Source organism: Balaenoptera physalus (assembly GCF_965194825.1).
Source record: "Balaenoptera physalus genome assembly, chromosome: 5".
NCBI classification, from domain to species: domain Eukaryota; kingdom Metazoa; phylum Chordata; class Mammalia; order Artiodactyla; family Balaenopteridae; genus Balaenoptera; species Balaenoptera physalus.
The window spans coordinates 77,497,370-77,510,234 of record NC_138884.1 but is presented as its reverse complement, the minus strand read 5'-3'; the positions used below and the strand labels follow the sequence as shown (position 1 = coordinate 77,510,234).

The 12,865-nt window shown below is 50.7% G+C and overlaps 1 long non-coding RNA gene across 2 annotated transcripts in view; it reads right to left on the bottom strand.

Annotated features, from left to right (window-relative positions):
- LOC309661057 overlaps positions 1 to 12,357 on the bottom strand; it is a 33,204-nt gene extending 20,847 nt beyond the window's left edge. Inside the window, exons 1-2 of one of the 2 annotated variants that reach the window (XR_014263835.1) lie at positions 8,682 to 12,357; positions 5,749 to 5,836 (exon numbers count right to left, since the gene is read on the bottom strand). This is a non-coding gene — a long non-coding RNA (uncharacterized lncRNA). Of the gene's footprint in view, positions 1 to 5,748; positions 5,837 to 6,274; positions 6,345 to 8,681 lie in introns of those variants that run through there. The other variant, XR_014263836.1, reaches the window with a different exon arrangement.
- Positions 12,358 to 12,865: the final 508 nt, after the last annotated feature.

The window sequence follows — 12,865 nt, the reverse complement described above, 5'->3', positions numbered from 1 at the left end:
GGATCAGGGTCCCCCGTAATGACCGCATCTCCACTTGATTCCATCCATCTGCCGAGATTCTATTTCCCAATAAAGTCACATTCACAGGCACCGGAGGTTAGGACCTCAACATTTCTTTTGGGGGATACAATTCAACCCATAACAGATAGAAAGTCAAAGTTCTCGGATTATAGATCCAGCTTCATCGCCAATTGCTGTGTGATCCCGAGCAAGTCACTTACCATCTCTGGCCCCCAGATGCCACAGGTAGCCTTGCTGCCTGCAGATTCAACACAGTATGAATAAAAGCCTAATTTACTGCAGATTGGTAAAAGAGAAAGGACTCGCTGTGGAAAGGGTCTGCCAGGGTGGGAGCAGTACCACGGCTCTGAGAGGCAATGCCAAGACAGGGTGGAGAGGGCTGTGGAAGGCACTTCCTAGCATGGCAGATCAGGTACTCCGAGTGGGGAATCAAGGGCACAGGATCCCTCCAGCAGCCAGGCCCTCAACTAAAGAATCATCAGCAGAATTGCCATGCTCCTCCCTCAGGTACCCTGGGCCGCTAACGCCGGGACAGTGTCCATGATCATCAGTCCATGACCGTGGGCTTCCAAAGCTCATCATGAAGCCAGGTGAGACCCACCCAGCTCGGACAACTCAGTGTAATCAATCCAATTACGTATGTCTCCCCTTAGCCCGGCTTAAATATTTAGACAGCCACGGCGAATATGTGTTCCAAAGGCAGAGGCTGGGAGTGGGTGAAAGGGTTTTAGCTCTGGGTGAGACTGAAGGAACTTGACATGTTATTGAATCGAGGGCCGCAGAAGGTGAGGCCGGGCAGTCACACATCCCAGGAATGCGGACGTAGCGCTCAGTGTGTATCTGAGGCTGACAGGGTTTAACAGTCTCCATCTGGGAACAATGACCCGCCAGCGGCAGGCCGATCCGCGGGGAGGGCTGCCCTGGCTGCTCGCCCCCTCCCCCCACCAGGCCCTCTTCCTTCCCCCCCTGCGCAGCCGTGGGCTGTGGACCCCCTGTGGGACGGGGAGGTGGTGAGGACGCGAACGTCCCCGTTACTCTGCGGGACCGGCTGCACGCGGGAGTCCTGGGGAAGGCAGGGCTGGGGGCCGCGGCTCAGCGAATGCCTGCAATTCCAGAAGCAGCGGGCTGGGGAAAGAATCCCTTCTCCCCCCGTCCGGGAGACCTGGGTGGAATGCCATGGGGGGGAGGCCGTTTGGGACGCCAGTGGCTCGCCCGGCCGGCTGCAGCGGGCGGCAGCGAGGCCGGTGAGGGTAGGGACGATGCGTTCACGTCCCGTCCCGTTTCGTACCTCGGGCTTTCTTTGTGCGAATGGGGGAGGCGGCTTTCATCTGTGAAGTTCAAAGCGCCGTACCCGAATTCCCTCTGCTAATCCTCACTCTGATCTGAATTTCGTTGTGTAACTAAACTGATTACAGGAATCTGGTGAATCGGGCGAGGCTGGGCCCCTCGGACAGGCTTCCTCAAGCTTTGCCCCAACGAGGCCCGCCAGCCCCGGGGCAGGGCAGTGGAGTGGGGAGGCTGGTTTATGGCCCAGATGTGCTCGGAGGAGGAAGGACGCTCCGGGACCAGGTCCCACAGCCCAGCACAGCCCTGTTTTACACATGATGCTGAGGGTAGCCAATGTGAGAAGACAGAGGTATGACTTCAAAATCTCCTTTCTGTGCCCCCGAATGACAGCTCTGACTGCCTCCTGATTAGCTCCACAGGCCCTTCAAACACAAGCTGCCCAGCACCAAAGTCAGTATCTCCTCGCACCCTACTTTCTCCGGCCGGTACTGCCCTTACACCCGGGGTCCTGGGACCTCTGCCCCAGGGCACTCGGAGGGCCCCCTCTCCTGCTGATTTTGGTTGTGCCCCTTCCCACTGGGACATGCCCACCCTGAGCCCACGCCGACCCCCGAACCACCTTATGTTCCCAGGCCCCAGAATTCCCCGCCCAAACAGCTTCAAGCTTCTCCCAGAGTCTGGGAAGGCCTCTGGGCCAGGTCAGTCCCCCAGAGGATGCTTTCTGCTTCAGGAGAAGCTGTTCGTGTGACAGGGGGTGTGCGGGGGCTGCGCGGGCCGGAGTGTCCACATGCCTGACTCCTCATGATGCAGGGGAAGGGGCAGGCTGCAGCCACAGGCCCTGGCCTGTTCCGCTGTGTTACCCAGCCCTAGGACACACCACCAGCCAGTTTCTGAAGCCAGGAACTCTGAGCCAGAAACCCGCATCAGGTCTGGATCCCTCCTCCCGTTCCAAACAGATCCTCCTCACCAACCAGTCACCACGTTCTCTGGATGCCACCTCCAGGATGGCTCTCGTATGCCTCCCTTCTCGCCATCCAAGCTGCCTCTGCCTCCCCTGCTCTCCTGGATGGAGCAACAGGCTTGTCACCGGTTTCCCTGCCCCCACACTTGCCCCTCTCCAATTCCTCCTCTGCACTGTGGCCACAAGGATCTTTCACCCTTTGATCTGGTGACTTCTTTGTTATTTACAGTCTGAATAACCCCTGCTTGAACTTCAGCTCTCAACTTGGAGGTCACCCCTGTGGAAGCCTTCCTGACATTCCTGGATAGGGTCAAAGACCTGCCGAGGAACTGCCAGGGAGCCTCACACACTTGGCCCCCAGCACCTCTCCATCATGCATTACCAGTGCCTGTGAATTTCCTATACTGTGAGCACCGTGAGGGCACTGACATTGCATGTGTTGGTTCCCGGGTCCACAATACCTAGCACAATGTCTTGGGCAGGTTAGATGTTAAACAAATATTTGTTGAATGAATAAAGGATCCAGACTGATGGTGTCTTTGCAAAGACTAGGACCTAAGTCTCTTGTCAGAGCTAGGTAACTTCTCAGACCAAGAATTGAGGGGAGTTTAAACATGGCTGTTAAGCTAAAGCATCCTTAGACATGTTCTGACATGGAACAAACTCTATTTACTAGAATTCCTCTGTAGGAGAGTATAGTATAACACAGATGGGAGAAATCTTAACATTCTCTGGGGGAATATTTGAGCAACAAGTAAATACGGTGCTTTATGAAGTGTTTTTTTTTGCTAGGTGGGTGTGCAAGTTTGGGGCAGAGCAGAATTGCTCAGGACAGAAAACTGGAGGCTGTGCTGCTACTAACAGCCCTCATTCTCCCCTTTCCCTCAAACCACTCTCAGTGTCTCCGTATGTAACACAGCGTCCTCCGCAGTCAGGAACAGCTGTGTGGCTGAGCTCTGGCTATTGAGATGTAAGCAGAGTTGTTGTATGGGACTTCTGGGAAGGCTCTGTAAAAGGTAGAGCGTGTGAATACTCTTTTTGCCCTTCCTTGGTTCCTCCTTCCTGTTGCCTGGCATGTGGATGTAACGGCTGGAGCTCCTAGCAGCCATGTTGGATCGTGGAGCAAACTTGAAGGATGAAAGCAATGAACTAGGATGGTGGAGCAGAGAGCTAAAGAGTTTGTGGAGCTACTACGGAAGCCCTCTAGACTTCTTTTATGTAAGAGAGGAATAAACCTCTTCTTGAAGGTACCACAATCAGGTCGCTAAGATGAACAATTAAGCGCTATTTCTAATTGAGTCAGGAGCCAGATGGTTAGCTTGCCTGGGGTGCTATATGCCTCAGTTGGGTGTGTTCCTGATCCTCAGCCCAGGGCTCTCTTACTTTTTCTTCCTTTACTTCCCTCTTCCCGTGCTGGCACAGCCCCAGGAACCCAACGATTCCTGCGGGCTGCCTATAAGCAATTCCCTCCCAACTTGGCAAGGTGCACCCGGGCTCAGGTAGTGCACTTGCGTGCAGCAGGAGATGGAGTGCCAAAACTGTTACTAGTAGGGGAAATGCAAACATAAGCAAGACTCTACAAATGTCGTAAACAACGAGACTCTTTCTCAGAAGTTTGGGGCTTCTCGTTACTACGGAACCTGTTTCCTGGAATAAACAGATGACATGTGATTGTTTTCTTGAAATTGTAGACAAAGAACACCACCAGGATAGGCTGTTCAGAGCACTCTGTACAGCTCCTGCAGGGACTCAGGGTGTAAAGGAGAAGTGGGGGGACTGGAGGAGAGACCCGTGTTCCAGTGGGAAAGGGAAACAGAGTAAGGGGAGCAAAGGCAGCCTTGCCACTTCCCAGCCCCTTCATCTCCTGTGCGGACACACCCCGCTTCTGACGGTGCCATCACACTTCCTGTAAGGGCCTCAGCAGTCACCGGGCCTCTCAAATGTGCGGCTGTGGAGTTTTCCCCACTCTCAGAGCCTGGAAGGGAGGGCTGTTCACGGACTACTGCGAGAGCACCTCCGAGGACAGGAGCCTGAGGGCTTTGAGAAGTGGGGCGACTTGCCCAAGATCACAAAGCTAATTGGCAGGGTCAATTCAACAACAACAATAATAACAGCAACCAAGAGCTATATTATTGCAAACACAACGTGAAATAAAATATACCTTAATTTGTGACAGACATTATTCTGTGTACTTTACCCATTTCAACTCCTTTAATCCTCAGAATGACCTCATGGGGCACTCAGATACCCATTTCACAGATGAGGAGACTGAGGCACAAGGAGGTAAAACATACTCCCAAAGCCAACCCACTAGTTCATGGCAGAACCAGGACAGAGGGCCTCTCACTCCAGTGTTCCTTCTACCACAGCACAGGTGCTTTAAAAAAAGGCCTCCAAACTAGAGTAATTTCTGAAAAGGCAAACTCTTTTAGTGTCTTCCTGTGATGGCATGCCTCCGTCTGCATGGGATTGGGAAAGAGAGACTCCAGTGACAGGCTGGACTCACATGTGGTGTTGGGGGACAGGGCCCAGAAGCAGAGAAAACTTTGCTTCCTCCCTCCCTGCTCTGCCCTCATCCTCTTCCGGGGCACAGAGCGCCTGGATGCGCAGCTTGGCAGGTAACATTCCCACGGGGTGGTGTGAGCAGGTGACCTTTGCATATCTCCACTTGGGGACCGGTGACCCTTTGAACCACAGGTGCACTGATAAAAGCTGGTGCTTTATTTTTACAGACAGGATCCTGTTTGAAATGCCCGAGAGGGCTGTGTGTGAAGCTTGACTGATAGCAGGTCTGTGGGGACTCATTCACACAACCTATTATCAGCTATCACCCCCTACTTTATCTCTCTTGAAAATGTAGGTTTTTGATGTGATTGTTTAAATTTGAGTATCTCTGTATTTATGATTCTGAAACATAATATCCAAGGGTGGGGGGCTTCTGGAGATTAGTGACGTTCCCTGCAACAGGTGAGTGCTTGGGGGACGTAAAAGTGGATCTGGCCCAGGCCATTAGGGAGACAGCCCTACATCCAGTGGAGAGGCCCATGCTCAGCGTGCTTTGTTTGACAAATATTACTGAACCCCTTCTCTTTTGCATCTCGACTCACTCCCTGTATGATCTCATAGCTTGAGTGACATCTTTTCACCCATGACTCCCAAAAATTATATCCAAGTCACTCAACACTTCCACTTGGATGTCCAGTGGACATTACACACCAACATGTCCAAACGGAGCTCCCATTGGACATGAAAATGAAAATGCCTCACCCACAGCTTCCCCATGTCAGTTAATAGCAACCATCTTTCAAGATTTCAGACCAAAAGCCTTGGAGCCAACCTTGACTTTCTCTCTCTCTCAAACCTGATATTCAGATTCTCAGAAAATCCCACTGGTTCGATTTTCAAAATATTTCCAGAATCTGCCCACTCTCACTACCCTCCCTGCTACCAGCCTGGTCCAAGCCACTCTCTTCTCTCACTTGGATTATTGCAGTGGCCGCCTGATTGCCCTCCCAGCTTCCACTCTTGGCCTCTTCGTCTACTCTCAACATGGTGGCCAGAATAAACCTGTTAAAACGAAAGTGAGATCATGTCAGTCCTCTGCTCAGAACCTTCCAGTGGTTTCTTAACTCCCAGAAGGAAGGCATAGTCTTGCTGGATGCCCAGGTGCCCTGTGGTTTGCCCCCTCCCTCCCCATTCCGTCACAGACCTCCTCTCCTGCTCCCACCCCAGCGCTGCTCTGCTCCAGCCTCCTTCCTCTGCCTGTAGCGCCGGGACCACATCAGAGCCCTGGCACTGACGCTGCCTCCTGGAACTGCCCCCCACGCCCTCCCCACCTTGTCCACCACCAGCTCCCTCACCTCCTTCAGGTACTTTCTCAGTGAGCTCTCCCTGACCAGCCTATCTAGGATTTTACCTTCTGCTGGCACTTTATTCCCCCTTCCCCCGCCAAGGTAGACACTGTTGTCACCGCACCCAGATTGTTTCCTGGGCCAGTGCACTCACCCCAAGCTGCTGTGAGTGTGGCCGCCAATGGCTCCGAGATGCCCTGCTTCTCTGGGGAATTGCCCTCGACCAACAGGCTCTGCCTTGGCTGAGAAGTTACAGCCCCTTCCTCACCCACCCCAGGGCAGCCCACAGCCAGGAAATGCCCTCACGGAAAACAGTATTGTTTGCTATTACTGAAACCAAAGAACATATACTGCCCAGAAACCAAGCCCAGGGAGGTAACTAGGTCGCTGACAAGTCAATAGTGCAGAACCTTCAAGATCTGAGCCCCACCTGACTGATTCCACATCTCCAGTCCCTTAGTCACTCCTGGCTGGTAGCAGTGCAGCCTTGCTGGAACACAGCCCTAAGACACCCCTGTGAACTGTGCCAGAATTAACCTGAAGAATGAGTTAGGCAATGGCCCTCAGCTGGCTTTGGCAGGGCTCCAGCTCAGGAAAAAAGGAGCTTTCCCCCTTGCCCGTGGCCATTCCTATCTCTGTCACGCATTCTTATCGCTCACCCCAATGAGGAAGCACAGCTTCACCTGAGTGCCTTCTACCGAGTACCTTTCTTCATCCACCTAGTTTTCAGATCACATCTGGAGGCAGATGAATAGACTTCCCTTGTTTACCTTATCGTTTGACTGAGACCTGAGTGGGCAGACTGTGGGAGGCCAGTAGTCCCAAGAGGAGCTGACAGATGCCTTTGGACAAACAAGCAAGTAAGCTGGGTTACTGGCAAATCATCCAAGATAGGGAGGAATAGAGCACTGGGACCAGAAGCCAGCTTTCATGGCTAGAGGAATTAGATGAGAAGTGGAATGAGTTTGTGGGCAACAGCATTAGCAGTTCAAGACTCCTGGCTTGACCACCAAGGTCAGGATTTGTGCAAGTCCTGGGACGCATAGAGGCGTGAGGACTCATTTATTCCTTCAACATACATTTGCTGAGCACCTACTATATACCAGGTGCTGTTTTATCTAATGAGGATGCAGGAGGGGACAAAGCAGACAGAGTGACTTCCCTCCTGGATGGACATTTTAGTGAGAGAGAGATGGACAAAGTTAAATATATGTTATGTTAAGTGAGCACTAAGAAGAAAAAAAAACAACAGGAAGGTCTTAGGTTGGGTTCTCTAGAAGCAGAGCCTGAGGCAGGGATTTGGTGCAGGTGGGGTTTTTTTTGTTTGTTTGTTTGTTTGTTTTGAGGGAGAGTTCTTAGATGAAAGGGAGTGAAGGAAGCAGATAGTGAATGGAAAAAAGTCAAGAAGAATGTGGGCTTAGGTCTGATCCATGAGAGACTCTGGAGTATTCATATAACTCTTACACAGTTGTCTCCACCTTGCAGCATGAAAGCCAGCACCTTGGGTCCCCTTATCTTTCAGTCATTGGCTGTGGGCTGCCCTGGGGTGGGTGAGGAAGGGGCTGTAACTTCTCAGCCAAGGCAGAGCCTGTTGGTCGAGGACGATTCCCCAGAGAAGCAGGGCATCTCGGAGCCATTGGCGGCCACACTCACAGCAGCTTGGGGTGAGTGCACTGGCCCAGGAAACAATCTGGGTGCGGTGACAACAGTGTCTACCTTGGCGGGGGAAGGGGGAATAAAGTGCCAGCAGAAGGTAAAATCCTAGATAGGCTGGTCAGGGAGAGCTCACTGAGAAAGTACCTGAAGGAGGTGAGGGAGCTGGTGGTGGACAAGGTGGGGAGGGCGTGGGGGGCAGTTCCAGGAGGCAGCGTCAGTGCCAGGGCTCTGATGTGGTCCCGGCGCTACAGGCAGAGGAAGGAGGCTGGAGCAGAGCAGCGCTGGGGTGGGAGCAGGAGAGGAGGTCTGCGACGGAATGGGGAGGGAGGGGGCAAACCACAGGGCACCTGGGCATCCAGCAAGACTATGCCTTCCTTCTGGGAGTTAAGAAACCACTGCAGCCTGGCTTTCCATCAGTTCTGTGTAAACCTAGTATCCTTCAACACATTTACTTTTGCTTCAGTTAAGCACAAACTCTGGAGTGAGAAAACTGGATTCAAATCCCAGTTCCACCACTAGCTAGTTCCACAATCTTGGGCAAGTTGCTTAAGCTCTCTATACCTCTATTTCCTCCTCTGTAAGAATGTGTGTAACCGGACATACTAGTACCTACCTTATAGGATTACTGGGAGGAGTTAATAAGTTAATATACAGCAGCACTCAGAATTGGTCAGCCTTATTTAATATGGGGGTGGGGGGACCCTAAAGGGTGTGAATACCAGAAGGGGAGGCTCATTGGGACCATCTGGGAGACCAGTTGCCATGTTCCTTGCAAGGAAACCAGTGTGTGTTTAGGAAGGGGGATTAGATGCTGCAAACCCCAAATAGAACACCACACACACACACACACACACCAGATATCTACTGGTATCCTACCAGTAAAATGGGGAAATACTAGTATCTACCTTGCAGGGTTGTCCTGAGAATTACTGCTGAGCTGGTTGCTTGGCACACTGAAAGCAATAAACAGATGTTAGTTGTTGTAGTTGTTTGTTATAGTTATCAATTTGCTAGTCCCTCTCTGCCCTGATTGAATCCACCCTGTCAAGTTTCAGCTGTGCTTTTGCCCTAATTGGCATCTGCTACCTTCACTTCTCATTGACTGCTGGCCCCTCGGCCCTCAGCACCCACTGCAACCATGGCAACTGTCCTGCTGCCCTCCTGTCACCTGGTCCACGTCACCTCCTCTTTCCTGAGAATGTGTGAGCGACTCAGGCTATCTTTCCTTTTCTCTGTTTGAATTCTGCTCTCTACCCAATTTCTCATCTTCCCCTTAATCATTTCTCCCTGTGAGTAACTGGTGTAAGTTATCCCCTGGAATTTCTATCTGTGCTAGATGTTAATTGGTCTTAGAAAGGAGGAACCCTAGAATCCTTCCGTGGCGCTCTCAGTAGATGCAGAAGCGGGGCTTACTCGTGTAAAATGTAATGAATGTTACTATACTCTCTAAGATAAATGCATTATTTTGTGGTTTACAAAATAATTTCATGTTCACCAAGGGGCAAAATTCCGTCCTGGTAACATAGTAAGATCTGTTTAAATTCTAAAATCCCACAGAAGTTGCATGAAGTTGAGCTCTTAGAAGGTCAACCCTAGGGGCTGGGTGATCTCCTAGACTTTATGGAGTGTGTGGTGAGTTTAAGTGCTACTGTTTTTAGATTTTAAATCCTGCATGCTCTACTCTGAGAATCCATTTCTAGCACGATGGGCAGTACACAACAATTCATTCATTCAATTATTCTTAACAAATGCACTAAAGAATCAGCTAGGAATCACTTATCATGCTGGGTGCTGTGTTACAACAGTGCATAAGGCCGACTCCGTCCCTGCCTTCATGCAGCTCAGGGTTTGCAGTGCTGGTGGTGTGGAGGAGGTGAAAAAGATATTAAACTAATAATTACATGAATCTTTAATTCTGTGGTTTAACTCTGGTGGTTGCAGGGGGCAGAGCACAGGAGGTAAGGAGACTGTTTCACAGAATATCTGACCCGATTCATCTGCCCCAACTTGCGTTACCTTGTTCCGCTCTCCCTGCCAGGGGCTGACCCCTGAAGACCGTCCGCCAGGAGAAAGTTGGAGGGTAGGGCACAGGGAGAAAATCTATGATACTCTTGTCCCCTTTCCCTCCCCGCCTGGGCGGTAGCTGCTCCATGATCCTAACTCCCACCAGACGGGCCTGCTTTGGTTTTGGCTCCTGTCTGGGGGCTCCTGCCTCGGCTCTGGTTCTCCCATCTCCCTCCGCCCCACACCTCCCCAGCCTTCAGGTGGTAGCTGCTTCCTGCTGTTGCCAATTTCAGGACTGTCTCACCCCTGTAACGAATTCCTCGGCATGCACTCCCTGTTTGAAATCCACGGTGGTTTTTCTTTGCCTAGTTGGACTCAGACTGATGGGACGACTCTCTGTATTTTCAACCCCGTCTGTCGCCCGTGCTGTAGTGCCCGCTGCGGATGCGGGGCTGGGCTGTGACTTTTCCATGAACAAGCATGCAGCCCTGGGCTGCGGGCAGGGATGGCCGACTGCACTGTGCAGAAAGCACTCGGGTGGGACGGGGCCAGGGATCGTGATATTGATGTTAATTTCCTCACTTTAGAGGCGAGGAACCTGTTTAGAACTTCACGCTTCCTGATTCCCAGCCCCTTTCCTTTAGGAACCCACCTGTCACCTCCAGGGTCCCACCCATTATCCAAGGCCCTGCAGTCCTTACACATGCACCCCCCGATTCACCTGACTTCATTATTATCCAAGCGAGGATTATTTGTCTGAGCCCACAACCCATAATTCCCACCCGGAAGTGCTGTGGCTTCCATGGTGTCCTGGGGTGAGGGGGCTGGACAGTTATTTAAGCAGAACAGAGGTCCCAAGTCCAGGGGATCAGCCTGCAGCGTGATCAGACAGCAAGCTGGGACTGCCGGTGGAAGGGCAGGAAGAGGCGACGTGCCCAGCAGTGATTCTCTTGTCTCCGAACCCCAGACCCTCCCAGGCAAGTGCCCAGTGCCCCAAGCAGCAGCAGGTTAAAATCAACTAACAAAGTAAGTCCCCTACATATGAATGAGTTCCGATCCGAGAGTGTGTTCGTAAATCCAATTTGTTCCTAAGTCCAACAAAGTTAGCCTAGGTACCAGCTAACGCAATCAGCTATACGGTATTGTACTGTAATTGGTGTATAATACTTTTCACACAAATAATAGTACTCTACAGAGTACTGTACAGTAAAGTACACAAAAGCACAACCACTTGTAGAGGATGCATGCACGTGACAATGTACACCAGACACGTGAACTAATTTATGTGATTGGACATGTGAACACACGTTCGCATCTTTGAAAGTTCACAACCTGAAGGTTCGTATGTAGGAGACTTACTGTACAGTCTCTTGGTCCCGAACTGGCTGCTAGAGCCCAAGGGAGGATGCGGACCAGCCAGCGTTTTCCACTGGAGACAAATGTTTCTCTCATCCAGCCCTGTGTGCAGAAAGCCTGACCGCCTCAGACACGGCAGCCAGAAAAATCCACACTCCTCATAATCCTACAGTTTCTCGCTAATCAGATGTCTAGACAAGAGCGGTCTCTGCCCCCTTTCCGGTTTGCAAATCTGCCTTGACAAGTCGTATCCTCTTGACAATACCATTAAAATGCTCTTTTATTTGCTCTGCGGGCCTTCGGCGACTTGGTCGCTGGAAATGCTATTAGTTTCTGGATCAGCTCACTTCTCTGGAAATCACACTCTGATATTCCTCTGCTTAAGTTTCATTCTCTTGAGAGGAGGTCTGTTAACAAGGCAATTAGTACTCTTTGAGTATAAGTAGAGTACTGTGGGGTTCACGGCCAGACGGCCTGTGAATCAACTTGATTCAGGGTTACGGTGACTCTGGAGAGGGTGCCATTCTCACTGCAGCCCTGACGGGTTCAGAGAACACAATGTGCTTCTTTAATGCGGTGAGGAAAACGGGGGAGAGGGGTTTCAATTTCCATCCATCCACTGGAGACCAGGAGAGGCTCTCAGTTAATTTCTCCCCCTTGGTATGCTCACATAATGAAGGCTGAAAGCAAGATCTATTTATGTATTTTAAAATTAGCAATAGGATAGTAAGGATCAAGGCCTGCTAGAGAATCAACCCCAGCTTCTCAAATAAGAAGCTGGGGCGGGGGACTTCCCTGGTGGCGCAGTGGTTAAGAATCCGCCTGCCAATGCAGGGGACATGGGTTCGAGCCCTAGTCCGGGAAGATCCCACATGCCGCGGAGCAACTAAGCCTGTGTGCCACAACTACTGAGCCTGCGCTCTAGAGCCCACGTGCCACAACTACTGAAGCCCGCATGCCACAACTACTGAAGCCCATGCGCCTAGAGCCCATACTCTGCAACAAGAGAAGCCACCACAGTGAGAAGGCTGTGCACCACAGCAAAGAGTAGCCCCTGCTTGTTGCAACTAGAGAAAGCCCGTGTGCAACAACGAAGACCCAACAGCCAAAAAAAAAAAAAAAAAATATATATATATATATATATATATATCCTCATGCCAGAGAGACATTAAAAACAAAAAAAAAAGAAGCTGGGGGACCTGGGCACTGGGCTCACAGTCCTCCCCAGAGGTGGTGTCACCCTCAAGGTCTGAGACGGCTGTAGCAACTCCACTTGACATAAAAAAAAACCCAGCATCTTTATTATTTTTGAAAACAGTACATACATAGGATATTTGGAGCCTCTCTATTTGCAATCAAATGCCTGCTCTGTCACGTACTAGAGGTATACACTCTCTGTACCTCAGTTTTCTCGTCTGTAAAATGGTCATAATAAGAGTTCCTACATCTTAGGGTATGGTGAGGATTAAATGTGTTTAAACATGTGAAGTGCTACAACAGTACCTGGTATGTAATATGTGTCAAATCCATGTTAGCAATGGTAACAATACTTTTTAAAAAGTTTTAAAATTCAAACATTATAAATGGGTATATAGTGAAAAGTAAATGTTCTTTTGAACTTGATCTGAAGCCTCCTAGTTTTCGTCTCCAGAAACAATCACTGTTACCAGTTTACTAGTTATCTGTCAAGAGCTATTCAAAGCATATTCATGCACAGATACAGTTATTT